The 23,349-nt window shown below is 36.1% G+C and overlaps 1 protein-coding gene across 1 annotated transcript in view; it reads left to right on the top strand.

Annotated features, from left to right (window-relative positions):
- Cntn5 (contactin 5) overlaps positions 1–23,349 on the top strand; it is a 1,166,275-nt gene that overhangs the window by 110,524 nt on the left and 1,032,402 nt on the right. The window lies entirely within an intron of this gene.

Here is a 23,349-nt window from a genome sequence, read left to right as displayed (position 1 = left end):
TGGTTTCGTCCCTCTGAGCCTCTTTGGACCAAGGTTAAATTTTTCTGTGGGTTTTCTTTTGTCCTTGACATTTCTGGCTCCTTCAATCCTTTTACAATATTACCCAAACTCTTCAGCAAGATTCCCCAAGCTCTTGACTATGGGTCTTCTGCATCTATTTCCATCAGCTGCTGGGTGAAGGCTCTTGAAGGAAAGTTATGCTAGACGTTTGTCTGCAAGCATGTGACAATATAATTAATAGTGTCAGAGATGAGCTCTGTCTCGTGATATAAATCTCAAGTAGGGCCAGTCATTAATTGGCCATTCCCCAATTTCTGTTGCAACTTTATCCCTGCACATTTTGTAAGCAGAACGAATTTTGGCTGGGTTAGTGTCCTCACTCCTCCATTGGAAGTCTTAGTTACAGGAGGTGACTGCTTCAAGTTCCATGTTACCTGTATTGAGCTAGGATAACCTTCAGAAATTCTGGGGCATTTCCATTGTCCTAGGTTTCTAAATCATCCCAGATTCCAGTTCTTGCTCTCTCTCTCCTTCCCCACACTTGACCCGTCCTGTGCCCTTCCCATCCTTCCTCCCTCGTCATCTATTTCATTTTATTTTCCCTCCTCAGTGAGAGTCAAGAAGCTCCTTTAGTTCTTACCTTCTTTGTGACTGTGGATTGAAACATGTTTATTCTATACTTTGTGGATAATATTCACTTATAAGTGAGTACATATCATGTGTGACTTTTTGCACCTGGGTTACCGCAATCAGGATGATATTTTCTAGTTCCATCCACTTGCCTGCAGATTTCATGATGTCCTTGTTTTTAATAGCTGAGTAGTATTCCATTGTGTGGTTTTGCCACATTTTCATTATCTATTCTTCAGTTGAGAAACATTTGGATTTTTTCCAGTTTCTGGCTTTTATAAATAAAGCCGCTGAGCAAGTGTTGCTGTGCTATGGTAGAGCATCTCTTTCATTAGATCGTGTAGTTCTCTCTCCTTTCTCTCTTGTCACTAGGACCATTCCAATAGTTCCCCATTTAAATTAAAATGTCTCATCAAGATGTACCTATTCTCTGTCCAAATTTGACATTTATACTTTGTGAAGTGAATTTCTGAATTTATTTTGAATATCAAATTGAAACAAGGTATTTAGACCAAATATGGATATCAGATTATAATATTATTTCCTATTCAACCAGACCTTCTAGAGATCATATCTAGGAATGCTCTAGTCCTAAAGAAAAAACACTTTATATTAAGGTAATGGGCATGTACTGATAAGAATCATTTTTTATGGTTCCAAATTAGCCTTTCTTTTAAATATGATTTCTGTCAGCACTAATATTAATTAGTAGTAATTAAAATACTTCCCCTTTTTAATCTGTAATATTTTGACTATGTTGTAAAATAAAAATGATTTACTTATTATTTTATGCCTGTGAAAATTTGTCCTTGTTCTAATGACCATAGAGGCTATAAGAAGGTGCTGGATCTCCGGAAGTTGGAGTTACATTTGGGTGTGAATCATTATATGTGTGGTTGAAACCAAACTCATGTCTACTATAAGAATTGTGAGAGTTCATAATCATGGAGTCCTGTTTGCAGCCACTGTTTTGAGTATAGCTGTAACAAGCAATGTGTTTTACCCAAAAAACGAACTTGGGAAAGGGCTACAAACATAGAATCATGTGATGTACATGTGATCCTATGATAATGTAAGTCTCAATTGAAATGGGCCGTCCCATTCTCTGAATAATCTTTTCTGTACATTACCCCTTTTAGGTACTCTCCGGGCTCTTTCTTCACCAAAGCACATGTGGATTTCAGTTTACCACTAACATTGTGTCAACACACCCAAAGCAGAAAACTGACAAACCAAAACCACCATCAACCTCCAAGTTCTGACTTAGTAGTTATAGCAAGAAGCGCAGGGGATATGAGCAACCATGTTAAAATTCTACAAAGACATCCACAAATAAACTCATATTAGGAAGAATTGATTTAAAATCCACTCCTTTCCCTTCCAGATGGCAAATCCCATAGCAATCAGAGTTTTCCAGATACCATGACCTAACTGAAGATAAACTGACCAGATGGTAGTCATGGAGGGAAATTTTCAGACAAAATTTAAGACAGATGGCTAAAAAAACTCAATGCACTTCAAAATCACGAGAAGTGGAAGAATATTCTAACATAGAAATTTTGCAAAGAGGTGAAGTAATATTTAAAAAGTCACACAGACATCATTGATCTCACAGTGCAATGCGAATAACAATATCATGATTGATCAAGTTTCAAAAAGTTGGATAGAACCAAGAGGAAGATATTTAAACTATAGGAATGATCTCTGAAAGTATCATGTTCAGACAGTATTTGAAATACACACAAGGCAATGAAAGAGGCATAGGGAGATTTGGATATATCAATAGCAAATGTTCAGGGGCCTCAAGTACATCACACTAGAGAGGTTTTCAAACATAGAGAAGGACACAAATATTCAATGACAGAAATGTCACCAGTCAGACTTAACTAAATCTACCCAGACACATCTTAAAATTGGGATCTCAAAGGGAAACAATAAAGAGGAAAGGTTTCACAGCAGCAAGACAAAGACAATAAATAACGTATAGATGTGGCACAACTCATCTGAGAAAAAATAGCTCAGAAAACTCTCTGTGAAGGAGATGTAAGGCTTCGTTTACTACAATAAAAATCCGTCAGTCCGGAATATGCCTCCCATCAAATTTATCCTATAAAAAGGAGGTGAAGACATTCTCAGACAAAGAAAGAGACATTATCTTCATTAGATTTGTTCTAGAACTAAAGGGACTTCTTCAAAATGAAAGACATAATAGCATGAATGATTGAAGATTGATGAGTAAGACTCACTGGTAAGGCAAGCAGACATCTCCAGAATACTCCAGCATAGAAAGAAGGCTGTATGGCCACTCATATTGTTAGTGTGAATATTAAAAACTACAAATGCATAATGTTTACATTAGTGTGTTATGTAATAGTCAGTACAGAATTACATAAAGCGTGATGGAAAAAAATTCAACCTGTGGGAGAGATGGAGAGCGAGTGTGGAGTTTTGTTTGCAAACGTCCCTTTATTATTTGGTTTTGGTCAGATGTGGCCATTGCCATTAGTCTGCCATCTATTCTAATGATGGCATTAGACTCTCTGGATTAAAAGTTTCAAACTACAGGACTTGCTCTAAAGAGCATCAAGAAACAAATGTTAGTAGCATTAATGATTAATGATTCTGTCCTCTCTTCTCTGTTATATCTCTCCTTTCCTTAGGTATGTATGTATATATATATATGTATGTATATATAGATATACATGTATGAATATGGTTCTAGCATCATGTATTTTTTGATATAAGGTTCCTATATTTCTTGTATTGTTTCATTGGTTTCAAGCATGAAATCTTCCTGTTCCTCTATGTTGATTTATTTTCTTTTCATATGACCAGAATTTTATTTTTATTTTCTCATTGCCTGGTGAACACAGTACATGGGAATTCAAAGAATATACATATAATCTTTGTAACAACCCAAACTACTTCTTTTCCATATCAACAGAATTCCACATGTCCATAATCAAGCCCTAGTCTTTCTAAGACCAGTTAATTTTTTACAAAATTCACTGTGTAATTGATCAATTGCATTACAAACATAAAATACTATGATGAGGATAATTTAATATTCGGATACTTGGCAAATTCCTTCCATTACCATTTCTGCATTAGTAACCTTAATTTCCATTATATGTGAAATTATATATTTAATTAACTCATCAATTCCAGTCATTGCAAAATTTCCTGCCTGTTAGATTTTGTTATAATAACGTCATTGTGTTATGCCTGATATCTATGTGGAAATTAAAATTTCTTATTAGATATATAGTTATTAGATCAAATGTATAAAACTGAGTTTTTAATAATTGTAAACATTATGCTCTTATAGCACAATATACTGTGAGGACTGCTATTAAATATAGTAACACCCTTGATAAAAGAAGGAAGATGATTTGCTGGAGATAGGGAGAGGAAACAGAAGGCATAGTCAATGGCCAGACATTCATGACTGAACCTGCAGGGAGTCCACAAGCACCCCAAGTCTTCTACCAGGCTTTAGAATTAACTGGTGGAAGGACAGAGTAAGTTTTGGTTTCTTTGGGGGAATCCATTGGAAACCGGTAGGACTTGGTAACAGGCCACAGATGAGGGCCAGATGCTGCTGCAGCAGCTCAGACCCCAGGGCACAAGGAAGACTGACAGGAAGTATTGTTTCCCTTTTGTAAAGAGCTGCAGGCTCCAATCCTCTTCCATGAACACAGAGTTTGGTCTGTACTGATGGATCAACTAAAACATTTTGCAGGAGCTCAATTAAGTTTTAGTAAAAGAACTAAGGGCTTATTTCCAAATGTATCAGGAAAAGGTGTTAGGACTGGCAACCTGGAGCTAGTTCATGAGGGAAGATGGGCACACGTAGCATGGGTAAACCCAGTGCATACCATGTGAAAACTGTGGAAATTGTTGGAAGATTTAAAAAGTTTTACCAGCTTAATGACCATCCACAATAAACATTTATAAAAATTAAAAGAAAAACTATGTGCGTGTGCTGTGTATGGTTGCATGCATAGTAGTTCATAAAGACAGTGTTTGGAGCTTGTTTTTTTTTTCCTTCTAACATATCAGTCCCTGGTATTTAACTCAGGCCCCCAGGCTTGGTGGCAAGAGCCTTTTCCAACTAACAATAATTAAAAAGATGTTTTTTTGGCTCTGGAAGTATCGCAATAGTTACATATGCAGTGTTCTTTACAATCTTCTAAGCACTGGCCTTTCATTTTCAGTTCTCGTTAGGATAAGTTGTGACAGATATTTTCTGTCTTAGTCGAGGAATTCAATCTCCCTGCCAATTTTTCTTTAACTCCTTCTAGCATTCATCTTTCTGTTTAAATGGCTCTTTTACAGATTATTTACAATAAAGTCCTAGGGTGATCTTTGATTCCTTCTCATATTTTTTTAGCCTTAATCTCCCATTTGAATCATTATCACGTGAATGGCCACACATATCACTGAGTAGTAAGATAGAGGTAGTAGTGAGTAGAGCTGGCTCTGCACAGTCAATGTCCTGTAAGACCCCATCATTGGCACGCATGACCACGATCTCAGAATTGGCATATCCACAACTAAACTCCTGTTTGAATTTTCTTCCTGGTTTTCATTTCTTCCTATCTTCTCCTCCTTGGGATGCTTACTTTACACTGACAAATGTGAATTATTCAGTCCCCAAAGTTTTTTTTTTCGATCTTTATTAACTTGAATATTTCTTATTTATATTTCGATTGTTATTCCCCTTCCTGGTTTCCAGGCCAACATCCCCCTAACCCCTCCCTCTCCCCTTCTATATGGGCTTCCCCTCCCCATCCTCCCCCCATTACCGCCCTCCCCCCAGCAATCACGTTCACTGGGGGTTCAGTCTTGGCAGGACCATCTCCAAAGTTTGTAGTCATTATTGACTTGTCTTTTTCTCAAACGTTGTTGAAACCAAAAAAATAAATCATTGCTTCCATACTTTAAAATAGATTATGGTCTTGGAGCTAAAGAGATAGATTTACAGTAAAATGCTGGATTGAACCCAGTCTGACTCCCAGCACCTACATGGCTCCCGAGTAGGCAGTACCCTCTTCAGATGTCCTCGGGTACTTGCATGTGCACAGAGAAATGCATAGAGTAAATATTAAGTATATAGTAATATATGCAGTCCTATTTTTCATCATGTTCTCTATGACGAATCTTAGCTGGTTACCACCATTACTCTAGCTTTACGATTCATTTGTAATTGGTATTACAGCTTCCACTTCTAACCTACTTGCCTCTACTCTGGCTATTTTTATCATAGTCATCTAAAATCAGATTGTAATACTAGCTTCAAATTCCAAAAGGCTCCCAATTTATCTCTGAGTTTGCATCAATCATAGTTTGGGGAACTTCACCTACCTTTTTGTTAGTTTTACTCTAACCACATACTTCTTTTTTATCTATCCACCTATATTTCATTATTTGGAAACTTCCCCCTGAAAAAAAAACAAAAAAAAAAAAAAAAAACAGACAAAGCTCAAAGACCCAGCAAAGGAAATAGCTCAGGTTTCCATGCCCAGATATTGGCCTCTTCTTTTTCATCAATGAGAACACCATACCCTCTAAACTGGAATTGTCTTTGCCTACCTCTCAGTGGGCTTAATATATGAGAATTCATTATCATTTCACTCTGACCCCCTAAATATTTATTTATTTACTTCATTTCACATCTGAAACAAAAAAAAATACAAAGGACAAATGATAGAGACTTCTTGTCATTTTAAAAATTGGTTCCAAATGTCTCTCCTTAAATAGGTCTGTGTTCATATAAAGAAAAACTCAGAGTTAGAAAATGATCAAGAGCCAGGATGCTAACTGCTTTTATTTTGTGTGCTGAGAACATGATTAAAGAAATGGAAAAAATAATAGAGAAACTTCCCTCATTGGCCATGGTGTTATACAGGAATCAGAGGACAAAGCATGTTCTTGATGATAGAGACTTCTGTACATATCAATTATTAAATGCCTGAATAACATTGTCTTTGCAGCAGGAAATATTTCATTGAGTGTTATATATTTTAATGGCAAAATTGTACTCGCTGTAATCACATAAGGAGAAGAGTTTGAAACTAGATGTGTAGATGTCTATGGGCAGGCATGGAGGGAAATAAATACATGGATCTATGCAGCAGTCCTATGGTCATGAATTCACTCAATTTGTTTTACGAAACATACATATGTACGTGTCTACCATCACTGAACTAATATAGCATGATAATTATATTTCAAATAAATATTGAAAAACAATATGGGTTTGCTATATTTTTATAGATATTTCTGCAAAGTTGATAACAAATTTAAAAATTTATGTTTGCATGTCTATGGAATTACAAGAATGTACACATGTGTAGTATCTTTGGAGAGTAGTAGAGGATGGGTGGGGGGACTTAGACCTGGAATTACAACCGTTTCTGACAGGCCAAACAATGGTTCTGAACTCTGGTCCTCATTTAGCTACTGAGTCTTCCCCATTTTATAGAATTTAACAATTCCATTTCGTACACCTTTGTATCACTCTCAGTTACAGTCTTTATGCTCACTGACTATAACAGAATAAAAATCATAGCATGTCTTATGGCTTAGATTCAACCATAGAAACACTGCATTTGCCTCTTGCGTGGTACCAGTCATACTGGATTTTATCTTCATGTCACTCTGGTGTTTTTGAGACTAAAGTATAGACTATCTTTTATACTAAATCAGCCAGTGGGATGCTGTAGAACTGGTAGTTTCTGTGTGTGCTTCCCTGAATATGTACTAGAGAATGCATGGGCTTAGAAATAAATTCAAACAGTACTCGAGAACCTTGAAATTTTAGAAGGCTGAACTGTATCTCAGTTTTGTTTAGGTTATGTAATATAATAAGAGTGTAATATAATAGGAAATCTATGGTCTTATAGTCAGAGAACAAAATTATTTGTATGAACTCTACCTTTTACTGAAGGCACTTTACCTTTAAGTTACCTTTAAGTGAGTATATTTCATGACAGGCAGAGGGTATGTTCTCTTGAAATATGAACACATTTTTCTCCTATTAATTTTTCATTATTTTTCATATAATTTTGAAAGTGAGCATTGGAAATGGTGTCATATACAAAGGGTGTCAAATTCCAGTGAGTACCACTTTATTGATAACGCAGAGGAGTGGTGAACTGCTGTATCCTATACAGTGCATTTCTACCATACAATGGCCCTTTGTTCACTAAAGTAATAGTTCTCAGAAAAGACTCCTTTGTGGGATTAGCTGGAGAGTGGCTTCTCACACAGAGGCCTCTTTTTCAATAACAATTCACTAATAAATTATGTAAAAAAAATACAGCTGCTCAAACAGCTTAGCATTTTACAGGTGCAGTACTGTGATAGCAAGCCACGCATCCAGAACCTTCTGTCATGATTTCTCTGTTATCGGATATATAGAAAACCGCCACAACCTGGTGACCTCCAAGAGGTCTGGGCCGGAGAGAGATAAACTTAGAGTATCATGTTTGTCTCCAGTGATTTTATTGTTGTTGTTAAGTATGGTGAGTTCTTCTATTAAGTCATAAAGATGTTGTAGGAAAATGTACATCACATTTTACTTCAGTAATACAAAATTATTTTTGGACATGTGTGGTCTAATTCCGTGAGATGAATTAAAACTAATAACATTGACTAGGCACATGGAATGTCTAAGCTATTTAGAGTGCTTGCTGCTCCTTTGGAGGAATGTTTGACTCCTGTCACCATGTCATAGGTGTCCGTGTGATATTTATGTCTATCTTATTTGTTAGTTTGGGGGAGCTAGCTCATGAACTTCTCGTAGTTGTCTGATCTCCACCTTTTATCTCCCCACTGTAGTGCAGGGATGGCAGGATGGATTACTGTGGCCAGGTTTCCATGGTCCTGTGTATTCAAATTTGGATCCCCACATTTGTAAGGCACTCACTGCACCCGCTGAGCTAACTCCCCAGAACCCATGCAATAGCTTTAAAAACATCTAAATGTAACAGTGTCTAAAAGACATGACACTACAATGAAGAAAAGTACATTTTTAGCCATTTCACGGAGAAAAATCCTATTTATTGGGTTTCAAATCCTGATTTATAGTATGTCACTGTAATAATCAACCTCACTTAATATTAAGCAATAGAGACAGCTCTGATATAAAAATGGAAAAAATAGACACTTGTATACTTATCTAAAGAAATACATAAGACCAAGGCAGGGTGTCAGTTTAAATGGAGAAAGTAGTTTGTCCCAATCTTTGAGACACAAAGAAAATAGTACGATGGAACTTTAAGATAGAATTTTCAAGGGAACTGATCAAAGGAGGCCTGCCATCTTCAAGTGTTGGGAGGAACATCAGGGAAGGATGAGCAGGGCGAGGGCTGAGGTTTGGTGAGAGTAACAAAACCAGACTGATGAAGGGGAATCAGCAATGTGAGATTACCCAGCTCACTCCCACAACAAATGCTTATTGATTACTGACCATGAGGGCTCTCAAAACCCTCAAGTAAACTTAAAAATGATGATGAAAATGTCATCCCACAGGTGAACCAAAAATAGTTGTATAAATGACTTATAAAAGAGACTAATTTCTCAAAAAATAAAATGGCTTGCACCTTTTTAACTCAAAGGTAATGGTGAAATCTTCCTCATTAAAGACTGTCTTTCTGCACAAAGCTACACTCAGTGAAATCCCAAAAAGACTCTTCCTCTATGACCTTAATTAACACCATTGTGAAATACACCAAATGGCTTCTTCCCTACTTTTGCCTATTAGAATACATGTTAAAGCTGTAGAAGCATTAACTCCAAAGTGAGTATCTGCATCCAGGTATTAGGGCAGATGCTTCAAACCTGGATAACAGTTGAATCTCGGGAGCTCAGAGGATATGTTTGTCTTTAATTAATAACCAGGAAAGATAAAATAAGAAGAAAAATAGGATTATTTTTAAAATAATTCATGGAAACATAGGGTTATTAATACACCAAGAGACAGGATGTCCTATCATTGTAGATGGTGACTTGTACAGTACAAAAGCAGAGAAAGGGAAAATAGATTATTTCCTTAGAGTTAATTACACAACTATAAAATCTAATTTGCATCTTAAATTTCTCCCAGCATATCCTATGAGGTGCATTTCATTATAGGCTTTGCTTTCCGAATTTATTCCATTACGAGCCACAGACAGAAGTGTTCTATTACCTCTAGTTCTTCAAAACAAAACAGGCTTTTTATGCCTCAATTTTCTTTCCCATCACAGCACTCATGTGTGGTAGAATTCGATGGTATCCTTTCACAGATGTTTGCAGGTTTTTCCTCAGTTGTTTCTCTTTACTAGAAACCTGCTTATTTAGAAAGTAGACTTTTATTTTCATATACTCTGTCTCAAATTTCTAGAATTACCTTAATGATACTTTATCCTGTAAAAATTTCATGCATTTATATAAATCATTTTAATCCTAATTCACCCCATCTTTCCCGTTCTTATTCCTCATAGGCACACAAACCTCTCTCTCTCTCCTACTTCATGTCCTTTTGTTTTTAAATAATTCAGTAAGTCTAATTAGTACTCCCCATATGTGCTACTGTGTAAGGACATTCATCAGGGCTTCTGCAACCTGACTGTGGCTAGGTACCTAAAGAATGAGGACCTTTACTCTCTCAGAAGCTGGTATCTGGCGTCTCTCCATGGCTACTGGTGGGCTTTCAGAGCCCCTCTTTAATCACAGTGGAACTTTGACTTGATTGTTCAAGTCTTGCATAAATAACCCCAGCTGCTATGAGTTCATGTGTGCAATAGCCATGTTATGTGCAGAAGACTGCATTCTATAGCATTCCTCGTACCATCCTTCCCCTGAGTATTGAATAGGGAAGGCTAATGCAGATACCCCATCTATGGCTGAACACTCCCTCTCAGCACTTTGAACAGTTCGAGTGTCTTCTTTGACCACAGCACACTGCTGAAGGAAGCTTCCAGACTCATGTTGAGAAGAGCACAAATCTATAGTTTATATTTTTAAATATTATACCTGCACACGTAGCCTTCTGTTCAAGATTACAGTACAAAGCATGGAACCTTTCCTGTGAAGAAAGTCTCGAATCAGAAAATAGTCATGTGTACCAATAATATTCATGCCACTATTCTATCACGAGGTGCTTCTTTACTGGCATATAGCAGAGTCCAGTACTATGTGAGACCATGCTGCCTTGCCCAAACTCTAGGTCTTGCATTCTACCTTCCACAACTATGAAAATTAAAAAGCATGGAGCATATTTGCTTGACACTTTGTGGTCAATTTCTCTATGCTCTACAACAAAACTGTGGTGTTTTTAGCAATAAAATTTTACCATATTGTTCTTGATGGACAATCAAGAGCCATGATACTAGCTATTTTGAGTTCCTTCTTGACCAATAACATGTGGGAAGTGCATAGGCCTGGCCTCTAATTTTCATTTAATAAAAATATCTTCTGAGAATAACTTCAGTGATTAGACTTTTCAATGGTTATGCTCAGGCTTGTGCTTCTATATCCCTTACCATTTTAAGAAAATGTGGAATGTAACATTTTTCCTTCTATCCCTGAATTATCTCCGGAAACACAAAGATAGAAGACAACACACTCTTCAGTGGCCACACTCCTTAATGAGGTGCAGTAAGAATGTTAAAAAATACTCTCCTTAGAAAAGATGAAAGCTTTAACATCAGTATAAGATCACAGAGAGGACCACAAAATCAATAATGCAGACATTTGGGAACAGTCAAGAGAGGGGGCAGATGGCAAAATGATGCCACAGCTTTTAATTTCTAATCTCTGTGCTAAGCATCCTTGACACAGAATAGAAGACAGAGAGAAAACACAAGGAGAGATGTGAAGGCCGACAGATAATTCTCAAATATTTCCTTTGTATCAAATGAATAATTTTCCTTGAAATGCATCTCACAGAGGTAAATAATTGAAAAATCACAAGGACAAGGAAGAGGTGTGTGTGGTGTGCACCTAAAGGTAGGAAGAGGTGAGGTATGTCTCCATCTCCCACAAAGACAAATCGAGGTCTTGTTTTTCTCCTACCAGAGGCACTGATAGTTGGCACAGAGTCCAAACGCAGGGAAAGAGGAAGAAAATCACAGACAAAGCAGATGAAATTAAAAAAGAAATAAGAAAAGAAACATTCTCTTTTCAGCCCAGTCAGATCCTTATACAAGAAGTTGACTGCATACAGCAAGGTGGTATTCTAGAGAGCATATCACCACCATCTCTGCTGACACTGGAGTGGAAAACATTATCACAAACTGAACTAGCTGTCCCGATTCTCCAGGTCCCTTGAGTCCCAAGCCCGATTAGGGCATGAGGGATGGATCCAATGAAAGAGCCAGTCCAGAGCTAAGATGTGTGCTCTCATCTGGTCTGAAAGGGACTCCTACTTAAAGGGGAGGGGAGATATGGTAAATATCAGGAGCCGTTATAAGATTATATATAGTTTAATAAAATGGCATGTTTGATCTATTCAATTTTTTTATTTTTTTGGCGAGTATATTGTGGTTTATTTATTTTCTTAATTTATATTCAACTAGTAATGGCGTACTATAGATATTATGAACAATGCAAAAAAGATTAGAAGCCAATTTGAATTTCTGTTTCCTTCTTCTTAAACTATGATACTACAAAGTCATTTAAAGTGATTCACTGAATACAATACATCTTGCACTGCATTGATTTTAAAGAGACATTGATTTTTTTAAAACTTTTATGGAATTATCCACATACATCATCTACTTCCATTTTAATAATCTAAAGTAATATTGGCTATAAAGTATATACAATCAAAACACATGTCAATGACCTGACAAGGTCTGGTCAGGGAGTCTTTCATGGTAAATACATTTTCCATTACATGATGTTTTTATCCTTGTTTATCCTTCATGTAGTTATTATTAAAAATATACGTGAATATACATACATATACCCATATTGTCTTTTGCTCTTGTACATAATCTAGCAAAAATAAAGTATTGCATTTAACATTGTTCTTAATACACATGTACATACACTAAAATATATTTTTTTCTTATTATGTGAATCATATCATACATTTTACAGATGAAAGGGTCTTTATTGTATGAATCTACAATAGTTTTCCAGATGGCTCTCTGATGAGCATGTGGGTTGGTTCTAGGCTTTTATTATTGTTAATGATGCTAGATTATGAGTAATTATTAATATCCATAACTTCATATTTTAAAAGTTTTGTGTGTGTGTGTGTGTGTGTGTGTTTGCACTATATGCTCAGTAATGAGGTGGTTGATTCAGAGATGAGCAGGATTTGCTCTTACTGGGATAGTCAGGTTCCCCTGTGGTTCTAGTCTCTCTCTCAGTGCCCAGGCAGCTTTTTTCGTCAGTCGTGCAAGTACATCATCTTGTGAGCTTTTGTGTTAGGCCACACAGTAGCAGGAAATGAGTAAATATGTTTACAGTCTTCAAAATCCTGTAAGTCTGAGTTTGAAAAGCTTGCATGTTTATAGACATTCCTCAGAAGCATGACACTCCGTATTGTCTTAGATCTACTTATATTAGTGACAGTATTATTTTTGAGAGTGTTATGAATATTAATGATTACAAAAGCATAACTATCATCCTGATATCAAAAATTTATCATGATGCTGTTGTTTATTTTATCTGTTATATACAAAATGTACATATTTTTCTTATAAAAAGATTGGGTTTGAAAAATGTATGCTCTATGAAATGGCTTCGTTGTTTTCATTGGTGTATGTATCTTACTCACTGACTTTGCTGATAACTCAACGCCTTCTATAGCAGTGGTTAGCATTAGTGAACTGTTCTTCTTATGTCTGATAATGAATACCTTGACCTTTATTTTTTATAGCTAATTAAATTTAAAAAAAATAATTTAACGAGTATCTTACCAGACTTCCTTAACCCTGAGCACTGTACACTGAACTTTTTCCTCTTTATTTCTGTGTCGGCATTTTTTTTTTCAGCCCATGTAAGTGAACTGTGGTGGTAGGTGACATTAAGTGTTTCATTTATTCCAGTTAACCAAATGTATTCTGATTTAAGTGTTTCTACGTTGTGGATTTTCTTTCTAGTTTCGTCTAAGCAGCCCCCTGCCATGTATATTACCATTCTCTGGGTGCATTCATTGTGTGTCCCAGGCTGAGGTCCTCTCCCATGTGGTAAGGAGTGTTGCAATGAGCTTGAGCCGTATACACCTTTGACGTGTCGTCCTATCTACTTTTGAAATGCACCTAGTGATGGAATGTTGGTAGCTGTAATTGTTTTTTGGAATGTTAGGAAAGAAGAGCTTCTCTTCACAGCAGCTGTAAGGATTTACATTCTTTTTTTTCCGGAGCTGGGGACAGAACCCAGGGCCTTGAGCTTGCTAGGCAAGCGCTCTACCACTGAGCTAAATCCCCAACCCCAGGATTTACATTCTAACCAGCAGAAAATAAAATGGCTCTCTTCCCCGAAATCCTTACCAGCAATTGACATTTATTATGTGTTTGATAATAGCCTTTGCAACCAGTGTAAGGTCCTAATGTAGTTTAATTTTTCTTTGAATTTCTCTTGTGATTACAGATGTTCTAGTTTTATTCATGAATCTTATTTTGAGAAATGCCTATTTATAATGTTTACCCAGTTTTAAATTTTAGGTTACTTTCCCGGTGAATTGAATTCCCTGTGACTTTTGGACATTCTCTCCTCATGAGAAAATGTGTGATTTCACAATTCTCTCCCGTCCAGCTCAGTGTCTCTTTCCTTCTGTCATCATTTTCTGTTTGTCATGAAGAATCCGTGTTGTTTGGTGACATCCCTGGTTTCTCATATTTACTTGATTTGTGAGATCAACTAAATATTCACCACTAAGGTCTAAAACCAGTGTCAAAAAAGTTTATATATGTATATATTTTTTCTAATATTTTAAATTTTTCAGTACATTTTGTTTTCTTCGATGTGCCATGTTGGACTTCGTGTTTTGGTTATTTGCTTTGTTTTCTTTTGGTTTGGTTTGGTGTTTTGTTTGTTGGTTGATTGGTGTGTTTGTGACTGTGGATATTGAAAAGATTCCATGTTCTTTGGGAAGAGACTGTCTTTTGGTAATTCTTGTTACTTTTGTCAGCTGTGTGTTGGCAGTGCATGTGAGGGTCTGGTGAAAGACTAGCCTCTGTGTGTGTGTGTGTGTGTGTGTGTGTGTGTGTGTGTGTGTGTGTGTGTGTGTGTGTGTGTGTGTCTGCATTCATGTGATTATTGTTCTTTTCTATCACTATTAATTTTGTCAAATTTGGCAGTTAGTTCAATGCAGACAGTTTTGTTTCAATGAATTTTATTTCAAGTTTCCATATTGTTTATTTCATAGTTTTTATATTCTTCAGACCAATACTATTGGAAGTTTCCTAGGCATTAACCTAAGTGTGGAGTTCATGTGACGTTCTGAGCACATCGCACCAGTGTAGCACTGCACTCATGACCTATGTGACCTTGAATTCACTTGTGCAGGCTTCTCTCTTCTCACCTGTGTAGCAGAGGTCAGCACGCAGGTCAAAAATGAATTCTGAAGTGTTTTATTGTTTGCTCTTTTGGGACATATAATATATGAATAAATATAAATAAATAAATAAGCTTGTTTTTTCTTAAAAACCTTTCGCAAACATTTTTTATCGTTATTATATAGCAACAGTAAAGATTGCAATAATTTTATATTCTATTATTTTTTTTGAAATTTTCCATTAGTTATGACAAGTGTTGATTCAGTATTCACGAGTTTCAATGTCAAAGGTCTTATCAATCACAATTTATTTTCTTCATTCTAATTGGAAACTAGCTGTTTTGTTGTGTTGCTAGTTTGTTCTGGCCTATGCATCCAGTGCTGTGTACCACTGTCATAGTGAGCACACTCATCCTTGTCCTGGTCTTGGTCTTAGGAGAAAACTGCTCTCTCTCTAATGAGTAGCTGTGATAGCAGTGCTACTTGACTCTGAGGTACTGAGAAGCAGTTCTTCTAGGCCAATCTGTAGGGAATTTTCCTCATGATGAACATTCATTTATTCTGATGGCTTCTCTGCATTCCCTGAGATGAATTTGTGTCCTTCCTGATCTCATGGCATCACATCATAGTCATGGTTTTAGCTATGTTCTGTATCATTTACTTATGAAATATTACCCTGGAAGATGGTGTTCATTTGACTTGTTGACTGTTTTCCCATCTCTTTTCATCAAGACTATTCACATACAGCATTATTTTTTTTTTTTGTATTTTCTTTATCTGATGTCAGGATCAAGGTAAACTTGGCATTTAAAAATGGGTTTCTACAATTTTTGGAAGAGCTAAGAAAATGGATAACTTATAAGCAAACAGTGGGCTTAGAGTTCATTTTAGAGCAATTAATTCTAACAAAGAATGCATAACATTCTACTTAAAAGCAACCGAGCAAATTTTTAGTTGTAAAGGGAACAATTTCTAGGTCAGAGCATTATAATCTGGCCACAAGAGAAGCCAACCAATTGAAGAAAAAATGAAACATTAAGTACTTTTTTCCACAGGAGCTTGAAATAGTAACCAAGTATAGAGTTTTGGAGGCTTCACAGAAACAAACATCAAAAAACATCTTCCTGAAACACCAGTGGGTCAAAGACGTAAACAATGAAGGTTATTACTGCAGTGGCAAAGGACTTTAAAATTATGAATTCTGAAAGTTAGGATTAGGTTTTAAAATTTTAAAATGAATATCTTCTATGCTGGCTTATGTGCTGATGAATATATACATTACATATGCTATATAATTATTGTACTGGATTAGTGGTAAGCTAAACTGATTTGTGAAGTTGAATGGGACTCCTACATACATCTAACATATGGCCCTACTATATATTTTTTTAAGAAAGAACATTCCGTATTTGGTATAAATCCTGAAAGCAGAGTGACAAATTATTGTTTATTGTTATATTTATAATTCTGGGTACTTAAGACTAATATTAAATTGAATATGCCATAAACAGATGTCTGCAGGCTTAAATGGAAATGCTAGCCCCATTTTAAATGACCATCTCCATATGCTGCAAGCATTTATTTATTTTATTTACTTATTAATTTATGACACTTTTATATTACATATAACTATGTAACAGGTGTAATACTTGAACAAAATAAATTAATAATCTGGCCATGAGGATTAAAAACCTGTTAGGTACATATGTCTTTCTTTCTTAAATTTGTTTAATTTCTGTCACTGTAAAATTGGTTGCCATAATTATGGGGTGTGTAGACAGGTTGTAATATATTTCTTCAGTCCATGGGCAGCAAAGGTGAACTCTGAAATGATTAGTTTACAAAATGTTTGCTATGGATTTCCTGAAAATTATGATTTCTCTCTGAAGAATTATATTTTTCATTAGTAAGACTAGAGTCAGTGTTGGCAGTCTATCTCCAATATTACCATAAAATTGGGCATGAAAATTAAATTTCTACCATGTAGCAAAGAGGGAAAATGTGCACTGGTAATCAAAGGCAAAATGAGTGAACTAGACAGACAGCGATCAAAGCAGTTAATAAGCACGAAGCTAGATGTGGTGCACGCCTTTCGTCTCACCATGTGGTAGCCTGAGACAAGGGGATGTGTGGCTCTGGAGTGGGAGAGGCAGAATGAGGTCCTGTTCCAAAGCAAGAGGAACCAAAGGAAATGAGAGCGAGGAATCATAGTAGCATGGGATTGTAGCGCGTACGATCTTTAGTTGTATACAGGGCGGATTGTGCAGTGGCACTAGTAAGGGACACAGTCCTTGCCAACCAGAAACTATGCCTAATCTTCTTGGTAGCAAATTAAGAGGTGATGACCTATATGTAAAAAGCAGAAAAATACTGAAGATAGCTTAAGAAACTTCTCTACCATCTCCTAAACATTGATAAAAAGCCATCGATGAAAATTGGGATCAACCTTTTCCTGAACACTGGTGTGAGAAACCAAAAACTCGCTCATAGTGTAAAACACAAACATCAAATATGATGCAGGTTCCCACGCAAACCCGTCACCATTCAAAGGCAAAAAACTAAAATACTACTGCAAAAAACTTTACACAGGGATGATTTGACATCTAAGACAATGAATTTTTGACTGAGGGCATTGCCGAGGGTAAATTCACCATTAGAACATTGCATATATGCTTGGAGAAAATGTCAAAACACGGATATTCTTATGTAGGTGTAGAAGAAATCTTTTCAGGGAGAAGTGCTTACAAGGGGATAACTTTTGAAATGTAAATAAAAAAATATCCAATAAAAGAAAAGAAAAAAATGAATAAAAATTCATATATAGAATCAAAAAGAGTGAACTACTCACTTGTCAAAAATATGCACATTAATTTTTACATTTTATTTTGTTGAGGTAAGATAGGACATTGAAGATCAAAAGACAACTTCCAGAAGTAGGTTTTCTCCGTCTACAGTTTGAATACTAGAACAGGACTTTCTCAGACCTGCTGTCAGCATGAATAATGACAGTGTTATATATAGTACAAAGATTAGGCCTTTCTCCGGAATGTCTCCCAGCTAGCTCATCTAACTTTACCTGACTATCTAGACTACACCATGAAACATAGCTAGCTCTATACCTTTCCGCTCTTCTGTGGTCCATATCTGTTTCTCCATTTCTGCTTCAGAAGATTCTGCTTTCTTTCCCTGTGTCATCCTCCCAGGAAGTTCCACATCCTAATTCCTGCCCAGATACTGGCCATCTGCTTTTGACTACAACCAGTGAGACAATCTCTAATACAATTCTAGATTGTTTCTGTGCATAGAGGGATGTCTGGCCTTTAAGTATCTGAGCAGGCACAGGGCTGGTGATGGGCCATGGAAATTATAATACCAATATCCTTCTAGCATCTATCCCTTTGCCAGTGCAGAATAAACAATTGAAAATACAGAACAAGCTTCATTCAATGTAAACAAGCTTAATTCTAACCTGTTTTTGTTTTATCTAAATAGAAGTGATGAAACCAAGACAATAACATGAGAGGCCATTTAAAGTAACAATTCCAAGAGATAAGAACAGGTGAGTTTTTGTTCACAAAGTCATTAGACTACAAAGCTTTAAGAATGAACTCTAAAACCACAAAAGTAAAAGATGAATTATATGTGGAAGTTTCAAAAGATGTATATGTAACACTATAAACCGGAAATGATTATATAGTATAATACTGACAATAAAACCCTAAATAGAAAACAACTCAAAGAATTCACAGCCCAGTAAGAGGGCATTTTGCCAGGATAGAAAAACAGTTTTATAAATGGCTAATAAGTACATATGTGTCTGCCAAATCTATTGAAGTATACTAAATAGCTTTTTAAGACAAATATTTTTTATGTCATATGTAGAAGTGCTTACCCAAATGCCTGTATGTATACCATATGTGCAGTGTCCGTGATGACCACTGGAGGGCATATCCGCTATAACTGGAGTTATAGGGATTTATGAACTAACATGTGGATGCTGGGACCAGCCCAGGGCCTTATTAACTATTGAATTATCTCTATAGACAACTTCTAGCAGGGAATCAAATTTTCCATATTCACAGTTATTACTATATTTTATCTGCAATGTGTATGTTTTAAAATTATTTTACATAGAATTTTCTAAACTAAGTTAGGTTAAATGAGTCTTGGCCCAATGTAATGTTTGAATAATTCATGTGCTTATTACTGATGGTCACTGTGGGCCTATTTAATCTCAGTATAAAGACTAACAAAAACGGAAAAACCCAGAAACTAAGAGTCTTATATGCATGTTCCTTTTCTATAGGATGGGTTCTCAGAGATGTGTTTCACAGGCTATACATCCAAATATATGAATATTCACAATTTTACCAACACTTGGATGACTGCTAACTTGTTAAACTCCACACAAGGGAGGTATTTTGTTTTATTTCTAAGAAATTAAACCTGAGCAATTATATCTCATTATTAACTGTATTTCTGAATTTTACCATTAACATTTCTTCTTGATAAATTGTCTGCTGATACTCTCATTTTTCATATGGGTTTATAGTTGTACATTATCAATTCACACTGTCTCAATCTAAATTGTATTTAAAATCTGAGATATTTAGAGTTTATATAAATTTATGAACAAATTAGAATTTAAAAGTGCTTACAATATATTATGTCTCCATGGAAGGCTCTTTGCCTTCATGATTTTTGATGAAATTCTGTCTTGTTTGTATTGACACAGAAACCATAGACAGCAGGTGATACAGTTTAAATTGCAATTTAGTAGATATTAATTTGGAGGACTAGGTATGTTGCTCAGGTGACAGAATACATTGTAAGCATGCATAGGTCCTGGGTTCAAGTCCCAGCATTACAACTCAACAAGCCGGTGCATTCCTAGCATTTGAAAACTCAAGGCGGCTATGTGAGGAATTCAAATTCTTCCTCAGGAAACCGAAGTTAGCCTGGTGTACAGACTCCAATTCAGTAGTAGAAAAAAGAAGAGGAAAATAGATTTTTGTGTGGATATGGTGAGTGGACTGTGGGCGTCCAATTAGCTAGTGCCCATATTAACACGGTATTTAAAGACAGGCAAATTTAATATATTTTCAAAACTGAAAATGTATTCATCATGACAGAAGTTCATTTTAATAAATCTCAAGAAATGAGTGCTACCATGATCCACAACATTTTCTTTGGCCATATTATTAAATAATTAAGAATAAAACTCTATCTAAACACATATAAGAGAAAATAAAATTTAAATAGCTACTAGGATATATAACCCAAATATTTTACATACAAATTATATGTGAAATTCTTAGGTAACCATTGGGATACATTTTCTTCCACCTATCATATACTTGTGTAAAACTTGATAAATAAAATCCAACTTGTCAAAATTCAACTTACTTATATTTTTATATCTGTATTTCATAACTCTTCATGAGAGACATTAAAATGTGACATTTTCTAATGTTCTTTGGGAAGCATGTTTCACAGGTAAAGAATATACATGCGCATAAACACAAACATGTAGATGAAAATACATACTTATACATATGTATGCAAATATATAAACATATACATAGATACATACAAATAGATATATAGATATATACAGATACATGTGTGATACAGACACACATATATATTTATGTATGTATACGTATATGTATATAGGCATATACACACATGTATATACACATGCACACGTTTGCACACATACTCAGACATAAATACAGACTCACAGATCCAGACAGTTATATAAAAATCATTCATTAGAAGTAATATTTTGACTACATCACTGTGAATACCAACTCCAAATCCCTCTGTTTCCTACACACCCACTTGTTTTTCTGTCATAGTTACATTGGAGCTTGTCGCTCTCACTGTGTAGAATGAAAAGGATCATGAGTTGGGTGCCTGACCTGAGTTCCTGAGTCTACCTCTTCCTCCCTGGATAGAGCAGAGACAAATATCTCCCATTTCATCAATGCTTTTCCCACTTGTGAGTAGAGTTATCTATGAACTCTCTGTGTGAGAGAGATTAAGCAACCAGCCTGGCTAAAACCTGCGCTGCATCTTCCCAGTCAACTTTCTAAGGTCCGGGCAAAATCATTCTGAAGTTAAAATCCATTTGAGCGTATCTGATGATCACACCCAGGCCTCCCTGTTTCTCTTCATGACCATGAAAGCAGAGTCAGAAGAGAGCATTTTTCCCAGAATCCTACAGTTCCTATGCATTCATTTGTACCCTGCCTACCTTGCACTAATGCAATTATTTAATTTCAGCTTCAAAATTCCCCTGACTGAAAGGAAACTGGAAGCATCCACTCTATCTTTGTCTGATGGTGGATACAAAATTGTAAGAAGAATGCAGTCACATGACATACATTTACAGAGAGGGTCCCTGACCTTATCAGCTTTAATACTTGGGTAATTTTGACTTCTATGATGAGTTTGACCTTTTCAGTAGAGTAAAAAAAGAGATTGTGGAGTGGGTTAGAGAGTGTTTTCAGTATTGTAAACCATAGAGCCATTTCAGGCAAGCTCTGTGGGGCAAACGTTTTAAATACCAGAGTTACAGATGCTCCGCTCCTACTTGATAGTGCTTTGTTGCTGTAGAAACAATGACTGATATCTAAAAGGGAAAAAGAAACTCAACCTAAGCTTTGGAAATATAAACTTTTTCCAATCCTTCTAGTGTTCTAGCAGGTTCATTGCTTTGTGTGTTAAATAACAATAGAGTTTCTCGAAAGGGGGAAGCAATGATAGATACACTCACTTTATTATTTTTAAATTAATTCCACATAAAGGATGTCAGTATTTTCTTGTTGAGAATATAAGCTGTGTTGGTAATCTTGTTCTGCTGGAACTCTCTGACAGGCATGAAAAAGTAAGAGTAATGTGACTAAGCCAGGCAGTGGACTGCTGAGGCAGGAGGATTTCCAATTCCAAGTCATTCTATAGGACACCATAACATAATATTTGAAAATGAATCAAAGGGAGGCTGGTGTCTCACTGAGTGCAGTTTAATTTATAATGTCTTATATTCTGAATATTTTTAGTAAATATTCCTAAAAGTATAAATTAATGTAAGAGAGGATGAGGCTAAGACAATGGTGACATTTTAATAATATAATGACATTGGTGAGGATGTAGCCAGGACACCACAAGGGCTACATTTTCTGACATATTTTTTGTGAAAGTCTAGACCTAAAATATCAGTTTGGAGCCTGAGCAGAAAACATAACAGCACAATTTTCTTCAGGAAGTTCCACGTAGTGTCCCTGGGTAGTAAGTGGAGGAAAAGACATCCTATTTATAGGTCCAATGTATGGGGATTAGAAATGTGTTATGTAATGGTTTGCAGCAGGTAGGAAGATGTGAGAAGGGCTGAAAAAGTGGTTCAGCAGGCAAAGACATTCACTTCCAAGCCTGACTGCCTGAGTGCAGTCCCTGTGACCCACTCAAATAAAGGAATCCCACCATTGTTCTCTGACTTCCACACATGCCCTAGCACAAGCTCAACCCCTTTATCCATGATGTATGTATGTATATATGTATGTATGCAGAAAAAGGAACATTGTGAAATGAACTGGGTGTATAAATAAACATTTAGATTTAGAATTTTACTAAAAGTGAAATTATGAAAGGAAAAATATGCGACACAGAACATTGCTAGACAATGCTGTGGGACCTCTAGATTTGCTGCTAGTGGGTTGTAGAGCATGTGCAGTACCTCAGCAACAGGTGATCCTCCTGTGTTCTCATGTCTGTGTAAGCTATGTATGAATTACTAATAAGATGACACTATTCGGGCTGGGCTTGTTCCCAGCGTAGTGATCAGCTTCACTCCGTATGTTCTTGGTCTTTTAGATGTTTAAGGCCAAATGTTCTGCCTAATCATCCCCAGACACACAGGAAGCACACCATATCTCTGTAGTCCCGGGTTCCAGCTCACAAAGCATCATAGCTCACATTTTTCATTCAACACACTGCTTCCTAATATGTGCTTCATACCCTGAGGTAGGCTAAAGACTTACACAGAAAATGGTAGGAACATAGGGAGGAGGTGAGCTCTAAGTTGATTCATCTTCAATTTTAGTGAAAGACCTTTAGTTTTTAGTCTAACCTAAAAAAACATAGTGGATAATTTAAACTAAGTAAGGACAACATGACCATAACTGTCATCTATATCAAGGTCATGTGCTACCATCATC

This window comes from Rattus rattus, chromosome 8, assembly GCF_011064425.1.
Source record: "Rattus rattus isolate New Zealand chromosome 8, Rrattus_CSIRO_v1, whole genome shotgun sequence".
Taxonomy (NCBI): Eukaryota; Metazoa; Chordata; class Mammalia; order Rodentia; family Muridae; genus Rattus; species Rattus rattus.
Note: the sequence above shows the minus strand (reverse complement) of the source record. Positions and strands in the feature narration are given on the sequence as shown.